Source organism: Bubalus bubalis, chromosome 8 (genome assembly GCF_019923935.1).
Source record: "Bubalus bubalis isolate 160015118507 breed Murrah chromosome 8, NDDB_SH_1, whole genome shotgun sequence".
In the NCBI taxonomy this organism is placed as follows: Eukaryota; Metazoa; Chordata; class Mammalia; order Artiodactyla; family Bovidae; genus Bubalus; species Bubalus bubalis.
In genome coordinates, this window is record NC_059164.1 from 52,802,245 (window position 1) to 52,822,181 (window position 19,937).

Consider the following 19,937-nt stretch of genomic DNA (forward strand, 5'->3'; position numbering starts at 1 on the left):
GAGTTCTCAATTCAGTCAAACTAACTGAATAGGGTAAGTCATTACCTTTTTCTTCTGACAAGTCAGTATTTTATTTTATTTTATTTTTAATGTTTCTGGGAACTGGCCATTAAGTAGAACCTCCTGGACAAATTAAGACTTACTTGCAGTTACAATAGTTACATAGATTAGGTCACAATTTGTAAAGTGCTCTTTATAAATATGATATCATTTTATTAGTTTATATGCACAGAATTTAATATGTTTAACTTGGTTTCCTCAAGTGATTTTGTCTGGCATATAAAGAAATATAAGTCTCAGTTTAAAAAGTTAAAACCACATAAAACCTCTGACAGTATTAGAGACATATATTGTTTATCTGAAGCTTTATGTCTTTGTATTTTATGGCTTCACAGCTCTACCCAAGACTTTCGTCTTCAAATTTTCTTCCTCCTTTTTGAATCCTGCTCCTTTTTGCCCACACAGCAACTCTAAATTTCTCCCAGGCTCTCAGGATTCTTTCGGACCTCATGTAGCTACTGAGGGCAATTATGGCTAAAAGACTAAGCTGAAAGGAGCTTCGAGAAATGCTGCAAAGCACTAGTCACTGTAAACTCTGAAAGGCGCTGTTGGCTCTCGACCTCATGAAGATAAACTTCCCAGAAATAGTCTGAGTTGAATATGGACCAAAGCTGGTAGGCATTCAGTATGGACTTGATGTCTGCAGGAGTTGAAGAGGGGAAAAAAAAAAAGAGTAAACAGTCACTCAACTTTGGTCAAAGATGAGAATTTTCACTAAGAATTGTATCATACAGTATGAAATCTAAGTACACACAAGCAGCTGCTCTATTCTCAAAAACCAACAGAGAAAAACATCAAACTGGTTATCTGGCAAATGTAGTAAAATAATAACCAAAAATTTGGCTCAGCTCTTTTACTTTACAGTTTTGTTGCATTCTCAGTTCAAACATTGTAAAAATAAACTGCTTCGCCTCAACTTTTGGAAATTCCTGTTTCCATGTTATTTTTGATGACTTAAAAGGGAGCATACCATTCTGAATTTCACAGTGACCGATGTGTTTGTACCACGAAGAGACTTTTATTTGAGGAAGCAGCCAAAAGCAATTAAGGAAGACTGTATTCATCCCTGCAGAATATACCCTGCTAAACTAATTGGAACATTATACACTACAATCTTGGCAAAATGTACCAACTATGAAGAGATGTCAACATCTTAATAATTCTGTGATGGCCATAGGAGGACAAACAGTTGTTGTTGACAAGCGTTTGATCTTCATAAGTCTGCTGCTGTGACAAACTACAAACTATATTTTATCCTCTACTTCTGTGATCCTTCGCCCAGAGAAGAACCAACATCTGGCATCTTTTCAAATTTTCTTTCTTTTTTTTTTTTCCTTTTACATCAGTGGCAAAAGTTAAAAAGGTAACATGAAAAGAAAGATGAAACAGGAATACCGTTCAAATTGAAGGACTGTAGTTTCAAGTTTCAATCCCGTATCAAAACATCTCCGCCTTATCTTCTTTTCCAGTCATCACAAATGATGAGTATAAAGAGATACACAAACATCAGTACAATGCGGTGTGTGTACTGCAATCCAAAAATCACAGTTACAAAATTATACCTGACATATCAAAAACCGACAGTCACATCCTCAAGATTTCCTTCTCTCGTTCCCATGGACCTTCTTGATTAATAAATCTGACACATAAAAAGCATCTATATGACTAAAGAGCCAGTTACTGGAAAGACCGTTTTGATCTATTTCTCAACTTTTAGAAGAAATATTCTCTTTTTCATGAATACAGGATCCGTTCACTCACTGCCAGCTTTCAAATGACCACCTCTTGAAGTTTAATTTTAAGTTTTAAATAAATATTGTATGCATGCAGAATAATTACGATGCTCTTGAGAGATACTGTATAATGACATTGATTCTTTTTTATCTGAAAATGCCAAGCCCTTAAGGCAGCAAAGTCTGCGTTTGCCACAGATGTGGGAAGGTTCATTCCATGTGTTAAATTTCAGAAGGGGCATGTGTGGCACTTTCATTAAAACACTAGCGGTATTTCCTGAGTAAACTCTGATTTTCATGACTTTAAAACTTCTTTCCATAAGACTCATCTGGTCTATGCTACAGAAAGGAACTCAGTGGCCTTCAATATATACATATATATATAATATATATGTAAATATATATAGAGAGAACATTCATTTTATATTAAATCAACAAAATGTTTTTTCATTCTGAAAACAAATGAGTCTAATAAAATTTAGCTTGTGGATATATGAAAATCCTCTTGACAGTAATCCATCATGTTGCATAGTATTTCATAAATGACACCTGCATGTTACTCTTTAAAGACTGAAATATTTGTTAAGCTTGTGTCTTTATTTGGTGTCACAGTTCTCTGCGAAACTCATTAGATATTATAATGAATCTTTTTCACATATTTAGAAACATGATGAAAATAAGGCCAGGATCAGAGATAGATATCAGCATTATGTCCTATTTTCCATTTTTTCTGTGGGGGATACCTTGAAAATTAGATTTTATTTAAATATAGCCACACTTATAATGTAGCAGCCTTATGTGTAACATTCAGAAAGGATCATTCTACATTAAGAATATATCCAGATTTATGAACCTGTTTAAATATGTTGACTCATCAAAGTATTTTGGTAAAATCAGACAAAAAGCTTTGTCAAAAAAATGCCAACTTCTTAGCAGTTATTTGACATACAGCTTTCTCAGGTGTTACTTTGGTCAGCAGTTTATCAGGGCAGATTCCTTCTAAGGCATCAGCAAGCCTCAATGCTCTGCATTCACCGTGTTTCTAAAGCTGACTGTTGCCCATCAACTCCAGCCTACTATCCTGGCCCAGCTTGACTGTCAGTCACCTGAACCATTCTTGTTGCTCCAAATGGTCTTCCTGCTCCCAAACTGACTCCTGGTAACATTACAGTCATAGCTGTGCATGGCAGCCAGAGTTAATTTTTAAAAAACAGAAGTCAGATAGTTTCATCTCTATTCACAACCCTCCAGTGGATCCAGATGATCCTTAGACTAGAATGAAACCCGTATTGCTCTCTATCCCCACTCAACTTCTCCACTGCCTCCACCCTTGGCATATTTTCCAACTCGTACCCCACCATTTCTCCTTCCCTCACTCTGCTCTGCTCAAGACAACATTTACTTCCTTCAGTAAGGAAAGTTGCTTGCCTCAAGGTCTTTGAATTTGCTGATCCTTCTGGCTTGAATAGTTTTCCCCTATGTTTTTCATGACTTTCCTTCAAAAAAGAATTTTTCCCTGAACATCCTTTTCAAAATGCCACTCTTCGCTCTGTTTCTTTCTTCTGCTTTCTTTTTTTTCATTGTGCTTATAAACATTGGAAAGAAGGTTACATATTTATTTGTGCGTGTGTTTACAGTGAGTCTTCAGCACTGCCACCACCATGAGGCCTGGGACTTTCTCTGCCTTGTTTGTTGTAAATTTCTAGAAGATAAATAGCACCTAAACAATGAAAATAATGGAATGGATATGTGAGTGAAGGTAGAGGAAGTAAATGGCCAATCTTTGATTTGATATATTTTTATATTTTTATTTTCAGACGTGTTAGATTGGTCTATATGTGAACACTTAGCTAGAGACTTATTTGTCCATGTCCATGGGTGCTGGCATATATCTACCCAAATTTCTGATTGCCACGTTGGAATTTCTCTGCTACACCTATGAAACTTGCCACAGGTGCTTCTTTCAACTTTCTCTATGGTGGCATAATATATGTATATGAATCAAACATTGCAAAGCACGGACATAATGTCTTTAATGCAAAACTTCTGATTCTGCTCTTTTCCTCTGAGCCCCACAATTATATATGCAATTGATGTATGAGCTCATTTCATGTATGTCTTGGAGGCACATCAATTTCAAATGTCCAAAACTGAACTCATTATTTCTTCTTGGACATTTCTGTTCCTGTATTTCTTATTTTAGTAAGATGTACCACAATCTAACAAATAACCAAGTCAAAAACATGAGTCACCCTATAATCGGAATCCTTCCCTCTCCCTCCCGATCCCCAACCTCAAGTCACTTTACTTTGGAGCTTCTCACCTTCTTTTGAGCTTCCCAGTTGCTGGCTTAACTGAGGACCTCATCTTCTGGGCTTTCTGGGCTTAGTAGCTTTCTGTAAACTGTCTATCTTTAACTCTGATTCTCTTCTGATGTTCACTGATATTTACTGTAAGCAGAGCATTCCTGTTTATGTTTGTTGCTGTGGTTTAGTTGCTAAGGCCTGTCGAACTCTCTGTGACCCCATGGACTGGGGTTCAGCCCACCAGGTTCCTCTGTCCATGGGATTTCCCAGGCAAGAATACTGGAGTGGGTTGCCCTTTCCTTCTCCAGGGGATCTTCCCCATCCAAGGATCGAACCCAGTCTGCTGCATTGGCAGGCATACTGTGGAGCCAGCTGGGAAGACCATTGTGCTTCCTTGCTGCTGACTTAACTGAAGACCTCATCTTCTCCGTTTGGTAGCTTTCTGCCTTTAAATCTGATTCTCTTCTGATATTCACTAATATTTACTGTAAGCATGGCAGTCATGTTTATGTTTACTATCTGTAAATACCATGGTTTAAAAAATGTAAAACCATTTGTATTACTCACCTGCTTTGAACTCCTTTGTCTTCTCAGAGCTTGTAAGTCCAAATTAGTTAGCTTGGCTTTATGTTTCTATATTTCTCACAATTTTGCTAATCAACCTTCTGTCCTATAGAACTTACTACTCTCTGTTTTTTTTGTATGTAACTATATAATAATAGTTCCTATTACATTGAATTATGATTACAAAATTTGTGTGCCTCTCTAAACTGTCAACTATGAACAACTTATAACTAGGTAGCATATTTTACTATTATAGTGTCTGGTAACATTGAGTAAATATTTGCTGAGTCAATAAACAAATAAATGAATGTATATTCTTTCTTCATGTACTTCAGTGAGTTGGATTTTTTGGCAAGTGATAAAAATATACACTTTTAAAGTTGTTTATAAATCAAATGCATATAAAATCAAAATTGTTTTTTTAAAAGATAAACACACTATTATCACTCATATTCAAATTTTCTACATGTATATTTTTTTTCTTTTGGACATTCTTTTCTTTCTAATCGTCTATCCATTTAGTTAATGCTGATTATAATTAATTGTTTTGATCTTCATGCAAATGTCACATGGACATTTATAGATATTCCATTATAATTAAATATACATTAATGGACATTTCGAGCATGCCACCATTTTTTAATAAAGCTTGTATCTGTGGTCTACTGCTGGTGAAATGACCCAATGATACATCAGAACAGTAGTTTGTAATTTTGATAGAGAACATACTTGACTTTCAAGTTTTTAAATCAAGGCCCTTTTCCAGTTGGTTGAATGCTAAATGCATTGCACAGATTCTCTTTACATATAAGAGTATTATTGATTGTCATAGGCAGATTTAAGTGTAGTGCTAAGGGCAGCCTAACTAGATTAAATCTGTAATTAATGCCCAGGCATATATTTAAAAAATTTTGTTAAACTGCTTTTGAAAATTTGAAGTAATAATTAAAAATAAGTTTTAATCCACTATCAAGTAACTTTTATTTCTAACTTGACTTTTCTGTCTGTCTTTTAAAAGTAGTTTCATCTCCTTGATATCATTAAAAAGACTTATTTGGTATTTGTTCAAAAGCACTTTATGTGTTCTATCTCAAGATTTCCCATCAATATCTCAGATGGGCCTGAAGCCCCGTAGAGGTATTCAGCATTTCACATTTTAACCACAGAGACTTGACTCATGTCTGCTTTATATATTGAGATCTGTTTAAGATTTATTTGGGGAAACTAAATAAAGTTTCAGGCCATTACTCTACTATGTGAGAATGTTTTTAGTCATTATTTCACAAAATTTTGGAGGGAGTATATTGGCTTGTTGTGAATATGCATTTCATATTATAAAGTCATTTTTTTATGAATAAGTTCAATTAAGTCACTCAGTCGTGTCCGACTCTTTGAGACCCATGTGACGTCTCTTTTTTTTTAATATAAATTTATTTATTTTAATTGGAGGTTAATTACAATATTGTATTGGTTTTGCCATACATCAACATGAATCCGCCACAGGTATACACATGTTCCCCATCCTGAACCCCCCTCCCTCCTCCCTCCCCGTACCATCCCTCTGGGTTGTCTCATGCCTGGGGCCATGCGACGTCTCTTTACCTTCTCTGCTCTAGAACCCTTCAGTACTCTAGTGACCACTCACTTTGAGTGGTCTCATTTGATACTGAGTCTAAATAATAGTAAGAGTTTTTATATATGTTATAAACATAAATTATATATAAAATTTGTTTATCTTTCTACCTACTTATTACCTGTACATTATATAAATGAAAGATATGCTCATTCTACTTTTTAGAGGATCTGTTTGTTTATACCTCAGGGAGTGGTATGTGATAGAAAGAGCAGAGGTTCTGAAGTTAAACTTACATACAGTTGCATGTGTACATGTTCCTCTTGTGTGATTTTGGACAGTTCATCTCATTTCCCTGAGTGCTTGTTCACCCCAAAAAAGTGACAGTAAAGTATTCTTGTGGTCATTAAACTGGTTAATCGATTTTTTGACTCTGTTATGGTCAAGGTATGAGTTATTGGCAGATTAAGTTGGTGAAGTCATTGTGAAGGTGATATAGCTGTGGGCCAAATTACAGTGCAGAGGGCTTGTCTCACTGGAGCAGGGTTGGAGAGCACACAGATGTTTGCATTTGTTGATCCAAGTATTAAGCACATGATTAAGCCAGAAAGAGAAAGTCATACAGCTTCAGGACAAGCTTAGTACTTTAATATCCACAAATATTTCTTTCTGAATATAGGATGCTTGAATTGTATATTTATTTCTGTAAAATTAACCCACCAGAATGGCTACAAGTAAAAATTTACTAGCTTTTCTTAAAATAAAAGGCCAACTTAAACAAAACAAAACAAAAACTTGGCATGTTTGATTCAAAATATAATTTTCTGCAAACCTGGAGAACAACCTTCACAAATTTATTTAATTTATCTAAGTTTTGTTGAAACTGGAACGTTGACAAGGTCTTACTCCCAGGTGCCTAGAGGGACTTTTCTGAAACTGTGAAGACAGATATTTATATTTATAATAGTAAGTGTGAAATCTCCAGTGTTTTTTTTTTTTTCCCCCAAGATTTTGAGCCTAGTCCCAGGTTGATCTGTAGAGTTTAGTTCCTGAAACAAAATTGCCCATAGAAATGCTTATTGATACAGAAGAACATTTGAGGATAAAGATAGAAATCAGTCATCAGCTAGAGGTTAGGCTCAGTTTTAGACCTATCTTTCCAACTTCAATGATTCTCTCTTCTTGGGTGTCCAGGGCCCACATCAAACTCTCCCCCGCACAAATATTTCCTCAATTAGCACTGTACAATGTGCTGTTTTATAACCACTTACACTACATCCCCACCTCCATCATTCTCCTGAGACTAACTTTAACGGATTGTGTTTGCTATTAATACTAGGAATAACTAATGTCTGAATTACTTGATATGATTTCTTTCTCGACTAATGTAGTTAGTCATAATGAATCTCCATAAGAAAATAGCCAGTGTTTCCAGTTTTAGTTTTCATTGGAAAACATAATTTAGAGCAAGCCAAAAATTTGAGAAGAAAGGCCTTTTACAGTAAATCCACCATCTACTGGATTCAGTCAATTCTGAAATAAGAACAGGTGACATTCTTCCCATGTTCCTCACATCTATTGTAGAGAATCAATGGGCTATCTATTTCTGTAGCTTACCACCTCCCCTTAAATACAGCCAGTGGTCTATGAAAGTCTTAGCCAGAAAAAGGATGAGCAGTTAAATATTTAAGTCATGACAAGGGGGCTTAATTTTATTTTGGGGATTTGTCTTCAAAGATCATTTAGGTACATGTAATGTTTGAAGGCTTTATGAAGGACTAAATGATTTATAACTTTATGCTTTCTCCATGTGGAAATGCAATCTTAAAAACACTCATCATAAAAAAAATTGCTATTATTTCCCCAGTGGAGCCCTAGTTATCCCTGTTAACTCATGAAAGAATCAAGTCAACTTGGTTACTTGAACAAAGATTACTTAATGTCATGAAGTTTTACTATTAATCAAGATACTTGTCACATCACATTTTAGTCCACTAAGAATTTAGAAAAACTGAACAACTGTTTCCTAAGACCTGTCTATTTTTGTTGTAATTCCAAGGAATCAAAATCTTTTTGAAATAGTATCTGTATAATTCATCAGAGTAGTTAAGAGGAAATATGGAAGTTCTTCTAAAAATAGAGTTATGGCTTATCTGCTACATTCACTTTCACTTTTAAAAGTAGAGATGTGTTGAAAATGGAGTAAACACTAGAATTAGATAGGCCTGGTGTTAAATAATATATTTTCTATTTAATAGTTGTGTGAACTTGGAAAGGTTACATTCAACTTCTGAGCTTGTTTCCCCATCTGTAAAATGGAAATATAAATCACTATTTTTTAGGAGTTTCCAGGGGCACTAAAGGTGATAATGTGCCTGGAATGTGGTAAACAACTTATAAATGTCAGTTTCTTCCCTCCCCCCCCTCCCCCAGTCTAATGTTAATTAATTGACTGCTGCTGCTGCTAAGTCGCTTCAGTCGTGTCCGACTCTGTGACCCCATAGATGGCAGCCCACCAGGCTCCCCCGTCCATGGGATTCTCCAGGCAAGAACACTGGAGTGGGTTGCCATTTCCTTTTCCAATGCATGAAAGTGAAAAGTGAAAGGGAAGTCGCTCAGTCGTGTCCGACTCTTAGCGACCCCATGGACTATAGCCTACCAGGCTCCTCCATCCATGGGATTTTCCAGGCAAGAGTACTGGAGTGGGGTGCCATTGCCTTCTCCGAATTAATTGACAACTAAGTATATTTATGTTTAAATATGCAAAAGAGTCTAATGATTTTCAGTTACAAGTTGAAATCACAATTCATAAATTATTTTATAGCCAATTTAATATCAATCAAAATATTCTAACAATTAGATCCTCATGTTGACAAGATTTTATTTTAGGTGTCGTCTAAACTATTACATAGGATATGTATGAAAAAAATATCCTGAAATTTATGTTAGCTCAATTCAGATGGCTTTATGCTGCAACTGCCTCCATTTTTGCCTTTTCTCTGGAAACCTAGGTTTCCTTCTAGGAAAGCTACAAGTATTCCTTGGCGATAGTCATTGCCATTATTTTCATCCTCTCCACTGGAATCATCCTCTGTATTAATTACTTAAGACATGTACTCATCTTTCTATTGTGCCCCCAAACTCTTCTATGGCTTCCCACTGGCAGAAGATCAGAGTTCAAACCCTCCACTTGTCATTCTAAAATGTGGTTTCTCAGCCTTCCCTTGTTTTTTTTGGCTGTGACATAACAGGATCTTAGTTCCCAGACTAGGGATCAAACCAGTGCCCCCTGCAATAGAAGTGTGAAGTCTTAACAAGTGGACCACTAGGGAAGTTCATGGAGAAGGCAATGGCACCCCGCTCCAGTACTCTTGCCTGGAAAATCCCACGGACGGAGGAGCCTGGTAGGCTGTAGTCCATGGGGTCGCTAAGAGTCGGACACGACTGAGCGATTTCACTTTCACTTTTCACTTTCATGCATCGGAGAAGGAAATGGCAACCCACTCCAGTGTTCTTGCCTGGAGAATCCCAGGGACAGAAGCCTGGTGGGCTGCCGTCTATGGGGTCACACAGAGTTGGACACGACTGAAGCAACTTAGCAGCAGCAGCAGCAGGGAAGTTCAATTTCCCTTTTCTATCTAACTCACCCAATACTCGTGTTCTCCCATATAGACAAATAAATAGCCAAACGCCTGCACTAACCACTCACAGTGCAGCAAAGTCAAAACATGCTTTTATTCTCACAACCATTTTACACACAATTCCTTTGGTATAAATGTCTACTTTTGCATTCCTTCCCAGTTCCATTTCTTGTTCATGACAAAAGTACTCAAGGTCATTTAAAGGTTACTTCTCAGAGAAGTTCTGTGTGCTATGAAGGCCAAGCAAGCTCTCAAGCCAACCCTTTTATAGATAACAACTATAAATTTTGGACACAATATTAAAAATATATATATATATATAATTACCTGAAGGCATTGAGAGCAACCAAAAGCAGGAAATATCTGACGGACTGACATGTAGTGGGGAGGGGATAGCACCCAGGGAGTTTTTTATATTTATGACTTCCAGCCAGAGAACGGGCTCTAGTGTGTCCTGTGGAGGTGCTAAAATTCTGATAGAAAACCCACAATTGTTGTGTTTTAAAGAACTAGAATAAAGAATTCATGGCAACCATAGGCAGTTAAAAGTGAAGAAGAATCCAGGAAAAGAAAGAGCCAGAGAAGAAACCCAGATTGTCTGTGTAGGTACTGCCAAGACCTCTCACTGAACCCCAGTTTATTCACTGGATAGAATCAAGCAATCCAAGCTAAATTGGAAGGAATAGAACTGATATTTGAGCTGCTGCCCAAGAGACTGAGTTAACAATTTCAGTGCAACCAAGTAAGCTGCAAAAAAAAAAAAAGAAAAGAAGAAAAAAGGACAAAAATATATCTATATTTAGGGGAGTATAATCAAATCCAGAATGTCCAAAGCATAATCCTACAGTAGCCAGGATATAATGCAAAAATACAATTTGCAAAAGAAAAGACATACCACAAAGACTGAATCTGAGATAACTCATATGTGGTTTTAAATTAGTAGTCAAAATACTGTTCAGTACATAAAAGCTACGTCTGCATGCATGCAAAGTTACTTCAGTAGTGTCTGACTCTGTAAGACCCTGTGTACTGTAGCTCACCAGGCTCCTCTGTCCATGTGATTCTCCAGGCAAGACCACTGGCATGGGTTGCCATGTCCTCCTCAAAATTATGTCTACAGTGAATTAAATATAGAAAGTTCTGCAGTAGATAGATATTATTTGAAAAGAACCAAATGGGAAAACCATATAAAAATATGTGAAATCAGTTAGGCTTTTCCAGAAAGCTTATTTAGATTCCCATCTTTTAGTTAAAATTCAGCTCAGTTCAGTCGCTCAGTCATGTCCAACTCTTAGCGACCCCATGGACTGCAGCATGCCAGGCCTCCTTGTCCACCACCAACTCCTGGAGTTTACTCAAACTCATGCCCATTGAGTCAGTGATGCCATCCAACTATCTCATCCTCTGTTGTCCCCTTCTCCTCCCACCTTCAATCTTTCCCAGCATCAGGGTCTTTTCAAATGAGTCAGTTCTTCTCATCAGATGGCTAAAGTATTGGAGTTTCAGCTTCAACATTAGTCCTTCCAATGAACACGCAGGACTGATCTCCTTTAGGATGGACTGGCTGGATCTCTTTGCAGTCCAAGGGACTCTCAAGAGGCTTCTCCAACACCGCAATTCAAAAGCATCAATTCTTCAGTGCTCAGCTTTCTTTATGGTCCAACTCTCACATCCATAAATGACTACTGGAAAAACCATAGCCTTAACTAGACAGACCTTTGTTGACAAAGTAATGTCTCTGGTTTTTAATATGCTGTCTAGGTTGGTCATAACTTTTCTTCCAAGGAGCAAGCATCTTTTAATTTCAGGGATGCAGTCACCATCTGCAGTGATTTTGGAGCCGCAAAAAATAAAGTCTGCTACCGTTTCCCCATTTATTTGCCATGAAGTGATGGGACCAGATGCCATGATCTTAGTTTTCTGAATGTTAAGCTTTAAGCCAACTTTTTCACTCTCCTCTTTCACTTTCATCAAGAGGCTCTTTAGTTCTTCTTCACTTTCTGTCATAAGGGTGGTATCATGTGCATATCTGAGGTTTTTGATATTTCTCCCAGCAATCTTGATTCCAGCTTGTGCTTCATCCAGCCCAGCATTTCTCATGATGTACTCTGAATATAAGTTAAATAAGCAGGGTGACAATATACAGCCTTGATGAACTCCTTTCCTTTTTGGAACCAGTCTGTTGTTCCATGTCCAGTTCTAACTGTTCCTTCCTGACCTGTATACCAATTTCTCAAGAAGGAGGTCAGGTGGTCTGGTATTCCCATCTCTTTCAGAATTTTCCAGGGTTTATTGTGAACCCCACAGTCAAAGGCTTTGGCATAGTCAATAAAGCAGAAATAGATGTTTTTCTGGAACTCTCTTGTTTTTTCGATGATCCAGCAGATGTTGTCAATTTGATCTCTGGTTCCTCTGCCTTTTCTAAAACCAGCTTGAACATCTGGAAGTTCATGGTTCACGTATTTTTGAAGCCTGGCTTGGAGAATTTTGAGCATTAATTTCCTAGCATGTGAGATGAGTGCAATTGTGCAATAGTTAAAATTAACCTTCTCCTAGTCATAGATATTTGTACTTCTGATGTAGCAATTTGTGGTCTATATTCTATGATTTATTTATGTAAATCTCTCCCTATTGTACATTTCTGGCATCATTCATTCAAACTATCTTCTAGCAAGAGAAACCTAGAATGAACTCTCTGAATCACAACATTGTGAATCAAGCAGACCTATGTTTGAATTATTCCTCCAACACTCTTAACCCATCCAAGGCTTACTTTCCACATCTGTAAAACCACAAAAGTAAATGGACTTTTGAAAATTGGATAAGATAATGTATACAAAACACTTAGCACATTTATTCATTTATTCTATAGAATGTTACTGACCAACCACTATGTATTGGGCATTCTGCTTGGTATTAGAGATAGAATATTCATGAGGACATGTAAGATCCCATTTTTAAAACCCTTTTTTAAAAAATTTATTTTATTGAAGTATAGTTGATTTGTTGTTATTCAGTCACTCAGTTGCATCTGACTCTGTTGCAACCCTATAGACTGCATTCTGCCAGACTCCTTTGTTCATGGAATTTCCCAGGCAAGAATACTGGAGTGGGTTGCTATTTCTTTCTCCAGGTGATCTCAACCCAGGGATCAAACCCACATCTTTTGTATTGCAGGCAGATTTTTTACCACTGAGCCACCAGGGAAGACCATAGTTGACTTACAGTGTTGTGTTGATTTCTGCTAAACAGCAGTAATTCAGTTTTATATATATATATGTACATATATACATATACACACATTAGTTTTCATATTGTTTTCCATTATGATTTATCACCGGATACCAAATACAGTTTCCTGTATTTGGTAGGGAAATACAGTAGGTCCTTATTGTTTACCCATCCCATATATAACAGTTTGCATCTGCCAAACTACCTTCTTTAAATTTATACGTGAGAGAGGGAGAGAGACATTAAACAGGTGAAAAAATTACTCTATTTCATAAATCCTATGAAGGAAATAAATAGATACTAACTGGATGAAATGACCAACTTCAATAGTTGTTCAATGAATAGTGGTTATTGCACTATTATTATAACATTTTTGTTGTTCTCCACTACACTACACCCATGCTTTTAGAAAGTGTATGCTTAATGAACACTTATTAAATTTACTGAGGTTTAATTTGCATTAGATTCATCTTACAATAATGTGGGAAAGAAAGGAATATGGGTTACATGTTGGTTATGTCCATAACTAAGCCCCCTACCACAAGGCCACATGTGCCATATGCTACTCTTTCCCTTTAGAAGGAGAAAGTATTTGTTTAAAAGCAATGTAATAAATTCAGTAATTAAATCTAAAAGAACTGAGATGTGGTGCTCAAGGGAGTGACAAATTTGAACGTGACTAGCCACTGTCCTAGTGGGAGGCTTCAGCAGCTAATCTAGGGAGGGAAATTTGTTGTTAAAAGCAAACATTAGAATATAATAACTAAACAAGTGGTTTGGCATGCGGTGCATTAATTGTGCTAATTGTAGGTTAAAAAGAGGTAGATCTCACACTGCTAAATGTTGATTACAAACTGGAAATTACTGCATAGAAATTGCATTTCTGTGCTTAAGCCAAGGAGTTTTGCTTCTGTTTAAATCTGGGTGCAGGATAGAAAGCATGGCTAGAAAAACAATTAAGTTCTTTTGTGACACCAGACCCCTTAGGGAGAGTTTTAGGAAGACTGCTGTGATTAAGCCCTTAGGACACAGTTTCAAAAAAACCTCTCTCCAACTGAGGTCTCAAGCATTCATCTCTACCCCACCCCAAAACACACAGCACATGTACACTCAGACTCACAAACAGGGACTTTTTTTTAATACCATGCCCAGAGCCTCTGCATTGTTGGGTATAAAGTAACCACACGTTAAGAAACATAACAAACAGTGCTAATGTTTGTTTTCTTTTGAACAGCACCAATTTAAAAACACCACTGAATTTTCTCTGCCTTATTTTTGTTAAGGTCACTATGACTCACTCTGTCTAAAAAGGATTTTTGTTTGTTTGTTGCTTCTTGTTTGCTTTTTCTTTAGTGGCTAGATGATATTCAGAAAACTTACAGTAAGTCTCTGTGACTAGAGACTAAAACTTTAAAATGGTCTGTGTAAGTTTCTTGCGAGTTTTCAAGCGTCCTTTTCTGCTCTCTGGTTCACATACATTTCTATTGTTCTAAGGGTTAAAAACTGCACTATCACAATGACAAGCTTTATTACTCAGTCAAAGTAAATGGATCACCACATCACCTTTCAGAAATGTTCTTCCTTAAGCTATTAAAACATTCCATGCCCTTAGATGACAACAATTTCTCTGCCTTTTGAAATTTCCTTTCTATCCTGCAGAGTTCATAGAGATATGCTTGGTTAAAATCAACTTATATAAAACTATGCACTGTAAATTCTGACACTTCTGTTTGAATCTCTTTTCAAACACTTGTCTTTGCTCACCATAATAGATGTCAGTTCTTCTGATGTAGTTCAAGCATGAGCTTCATATGAAGACTCAGCTATGTCTATTGCATTTCTGAAGCTACTACTCACTGAAGTTTTGTGCTGTTTGACATCAAAGATAGGCAAGAATCACCTGCTGAGTTCACATGCATGGAGCAAAACATCTTCAAATCACTTTTGCTAGACAAAAGTTTTTTTTTTTTTTTTTTTTTTTTAAATATTAAGCTTTCACTATCATGGACTTAAAGGCAAATGCAGTCCTCGTTAAAGTTGCAACATTGTATTATTAAAATATGCATTGGAAACTCTGAATTTAGTTAATTTTTAAACTGAAGGTAATTTTTGTCTTTGCCTCAGATTTTAATTTTGCTGCAAAGAATTTAATATTATTCAGACATTTAAAATGTGACTTTTATTTAATATGTAGTTATTTTTACTCAAAGGTAAAAGTGCTTTAAATATTCTCAAACCAAAGGAGATTTTCTACTATTTCTAGGTTTAATAGATGTCTTTGACATCAATTTAAGAGATAGTCCCATTCAAAATAAATCCTGTATATAAAGTATTTGAAAACTACAGAATTTTATTTTAAAAAACTCTGATTTCAGAGTTTCTGAAATAATACATTTATAGCTTTTGGAAGGAAACTATAGCAGCAATATTTTTTTAATTTTTACAAAGCAATGTAATTTAGTGTTTCTCTCCTTAAATATCAATATTGTCTTATGACAGGATGAAAACAATGTTATTAAAGAGATGTGAATATGAAAACTATGTTTTTCTTGTCTGTGATATTCTGGATGACGGTTTTAAAATTTGAACTTCAATTAACCATTAATTAAACTCAACAGAAAACTAAGTGAATGATGCTAAAAATGAGGCAGGCACACAAGCTTACTTGGGGAAAAGTCCTTTCGGTAATTGCTTTTTATATGTTACTAGTTTTCAAAGTTTGGCTTTCAAAGGACAATGATATTTCAGAGCTTTGGGAGGATATCATAACATCTATAAATTTTTGTTTGCCATATTTAGAATGTACTTTAAATGCATATCGTTCAAAAGAATAGAATTAACCATTAATACAAAAAAACTGAAATAATATAACTTTTGAAAGAAGTGACTAGATTGTTTTACTTTGCCGTGGGTCAGAATTTGGAAATTCCTGTTTTTTTGTTTGTTTGTTTTCTTGTTTTTCATTTCGTGTGTGTATGTGTGTTTAACCTAATCCAGATATACTCTGTGCACATCATAGTCACATGTAACATTCAGCTGAAAATGATGGTAAAGAGTTTGGATACTGCACAAGGACAGATAAGAAATATGCAGAGAATTTTTTCCAGTCTGCAAAGAGAATTCAGTGGAGAAAGATAGAGATTGAATATCATGTCAGTGTAATCCTTTAGCTAACTAGTCAGCCAGAGAATGGCCACTTAGGTCTAGAGTATCTTTGCTTTTCTTTATTGCTGTCACATTTTGAATTATCTTTCTATGCTGTAAAAGAGAGAAGCTCTTATTAGAGAAATGTTCTCAGTTTTAGATCCCAAAAAGGGTATGGTTGGATTTTTAACCAAGGTTATTACAGAGCAAATACAAGAAAGAAAACACCAGAAGAATTGCCACATGGCACTTGAATTCTATTTTAATTTTCTCAAGTCACAATTAGTAAATATACTGAAATTAATTTGTGTTTTTGACAAACTGCTGCTCATCAAAATCTAAGTTCGTTGCTTCTTTCTGGGTACCTGACATACTAGAGTTTCCTTTGGAGTTACCTGTGCTCATATTACTGAGTTCTAACCAGTGGAGTGTGACCAAAAGTCATGTGAGCTACTTTCAGACCCATGTCTGGTGCAAAATCCTCCCTTGAATTTCTTCCCCATAGTCTTCTCTGCTTCCCGCTTGAGAGGCGTGGGTTGATAATTAAAGAGCCTCTGGCAATCTGGGTCCCTGAATGAGCACATGGAAGAGAGCCACCCCTTGGATATATTTATCCAGCACAATAGTGACACAAATCTGAAATAGAACTCTATTGTGTTTGCCCCAGTATACACTTTGAGTTCTGCTTGTTATAAAGGGTTGTCTGCTGTAGACATACAGGTTGAGGTCTAGTTGTGACAAGACTTAGCCAACCTATAAGCTACAATACTGAAATTTATTTTTAAATTATCTAGCACACTTTTATGTTTTTGAATAATAAAAGTGTGTCTTTTGTACTGCACTGTCCATAAAATTTTATCCATCAAATAAGTCCTCTCCTGCGAAAAATGGAATCTAAGACAAGATAACACTCCACTGGTCATAACTGCCACCGTCACTAAACATCTCCTCTGACAAACTTGCTACTTAGATGAACGAGAGATGAATAGGTAGAAATACAGGAATAAGATGAATATATATATATATATATATATATATATATATAGCAGTCAAATTTGGTAACTGATATACAGATAGATTCTCCCTCAGTATTTCTGAGGGAGTCGTCAGAGAAAGTTCCTCCTTCTCTTACTATCGCTGTATAAAAACCACCCCAAAATCTAATTGCATAAGATAGCCATTTTATTGTTATGCTTATATATTATGTGGATCTGGAATTTGAACAGTCATAGAAGGAATGACATTTTTAAGTCCTTTAATACATTTTCTAGAAAACAGAATGCAAGTATTTGAATGGTAGTCATCATTACTAATAAAGATGAGTGAGGCAGTTTGCCTCAGGGAAATCAATCTAGAAAGAGACGGATACACTTACAACCAATATACCTAATAAAAACAATATAAGATTGCCATCAGTTAACACAGATTATCAATCACTTTCAACTATGCAGTAACAATATAAAGAAAATACTACAAATTCATGTCTGTCTCTCATCCATGTTTTCCATGTACCTGCTACAAGGATCTGATCCGTATGCCATCCTGTGTCTAAAATCTAGTATGATGAATTCAAAATTGCTTAGCATACAGAGTCTTAGCATACACTTGGTGATCTTACATTCTGCCTTCTGCTTCATCTCTTACTGGTCCTGTTACCCTTTCATTTCACATTGCAACCTTGCAGAACTGTTGTCTAACTATACTATGCCAGGTCCTTTGCTTGGGATATTTTCTACTCCTATCATTTCTCTCTTTTCTCACAATCTTTTCTAATGAAACTTCTGCTCTGTACCACTCAGGTCAGCTTATATAATATTCTCACCACCTCTATTCTTATGATATCTTGTGGTATTTCTACCAGAGCAGTCCTCATTGAGTATAGAAATCTTCCACTATAGACCATAAGCTCCCAGAGACAAAGTTCTATTCTTTTATTTCTTTTTGTTAAAAAAAAATATTTACAATCTTTAAAATCAGGGAGGGGGGGAGTGAAGAAATTTTATACATGTACATTTTTCTAGGTACAAGACAGTTTGTTATTAAACTTGATTTAACAGAAGTAGGCACCACTGAAGTGTATCTAAGAAAGCTGAACTTATTTAATATACTTGTTTTTTTCCTTACAAGGTCTGCTTTGAAAATGTTGGCATGAAAATAATCTATGTTTAGAAATATGACTATGCAGGACATTGGAAATTTTGGAAAGTTTAGTGAAAGTGAATTAAATGATCTGTATTCATATATATGTTAAAGATTTATTTAGTGAAGCAGATACTTTCAATTCCTGATGTTTAACAATAATGATATTAATATGCACACATTTAAAGTGCATTATTTTTATTATATCAATTTAATTGACCACTTGGCTCTGTGTTCTGGGAATCTCTTGTGCTTAATCACTCAATTGTGTCTAACTCTTTGTGACCCCATGGACTGTAGCCTGCCAGGCTCCTCTGTTCATGTGATTTTTAAGGCAAGAATACTGAAGTGAGCTGACATTTCCTTCTCCAGTGAATCTTCTCAACTCAGGTATCGAACCCTTATTTTCTATGTCTCCTCTATTGTAGGTGGATTCCCTACCTGCTAAACCACCAGGGAAGCTCAAAATCTCTTATTAATAGATATGTGCAATTTAAACTTAAGTGGACAGTACACTTGTTAAATGGTGTATATTCTCAATGATGATGAGAATGTGTGTGTTTGGTCACTCAGTTGTGTCTTTGTAACCCCATGGGCTATAGTCCACCAGCTCCCTCTGCCCATTGAATTTTCCAAGCAAGAATACTGGAGTGGGTTGGCATTTCCTTCTCCAGGGAGTCTTCTTGAGCCGGGGATAGAAACTGCAACTCCTGCATCTCCTATATTGGCTGACATATTCTGTGATGAAAATAATAGAAGCTTAATGGGGAGGGAGGAGGGAAGAGGGTTCAGGATGAGGAATACATGTATACCTGTGGTGGATTCATTTTGATATATGGCAAAACCAATACAATATTGTAAAGTTAAAAAAAAAAAAAGAAAAGAATAGAAGCTTAAACTGTTGAGTGATTATTTTGTTGCAGGCAGAGTACCTATTCTCACATAATGATGTGCTTCTGTAACACAAAGTAGGTCAAGGGTGGATTAGCAAATAGGGAAATTGTAACTGGTATAAAGAGTAGATTCCATTTGTTCATATGTGATTTTTTGGCATATTAATATTTTACACTACAGATGACATTAGCAAAATATAAAGTAAACTAAGTAGAACTGCCAGCAAAATGAATTCTTATTGTTATGTTTTTTCTTTAGTTTATTGGGAGAAGGCAATGGCACCCCACTCCAGTACTCTTGCCTGGAAAATCCCATGGATGGAGGAGCCTGGAAGGCTGCAGTCCATGGGGTCGCTGAGGGTCGGACACAGCTGAGCGACTTCACTTTCACTTTTCACTTTCATGCATTGGAGAAGGAAATGGCAACCCACTCTAGTGTTCTTGCCTGGAGAATCCCAGGGATGGGGGAGCCTGGTGGGCTGCCGTCTATGGGGTCGCACAGAGTCGGACACGACTGAAGCAACTTAGCAGCAGCAGCAGCAGCAGAGGGTATATTTGTATCTAATCAGGGCTTTTATTGTGTCTGTCAGCCATGTGGAAAAAGAGTTGCTAAGACATTGAGTGGCTCACTCTTACTCATATTTTTCTATAAG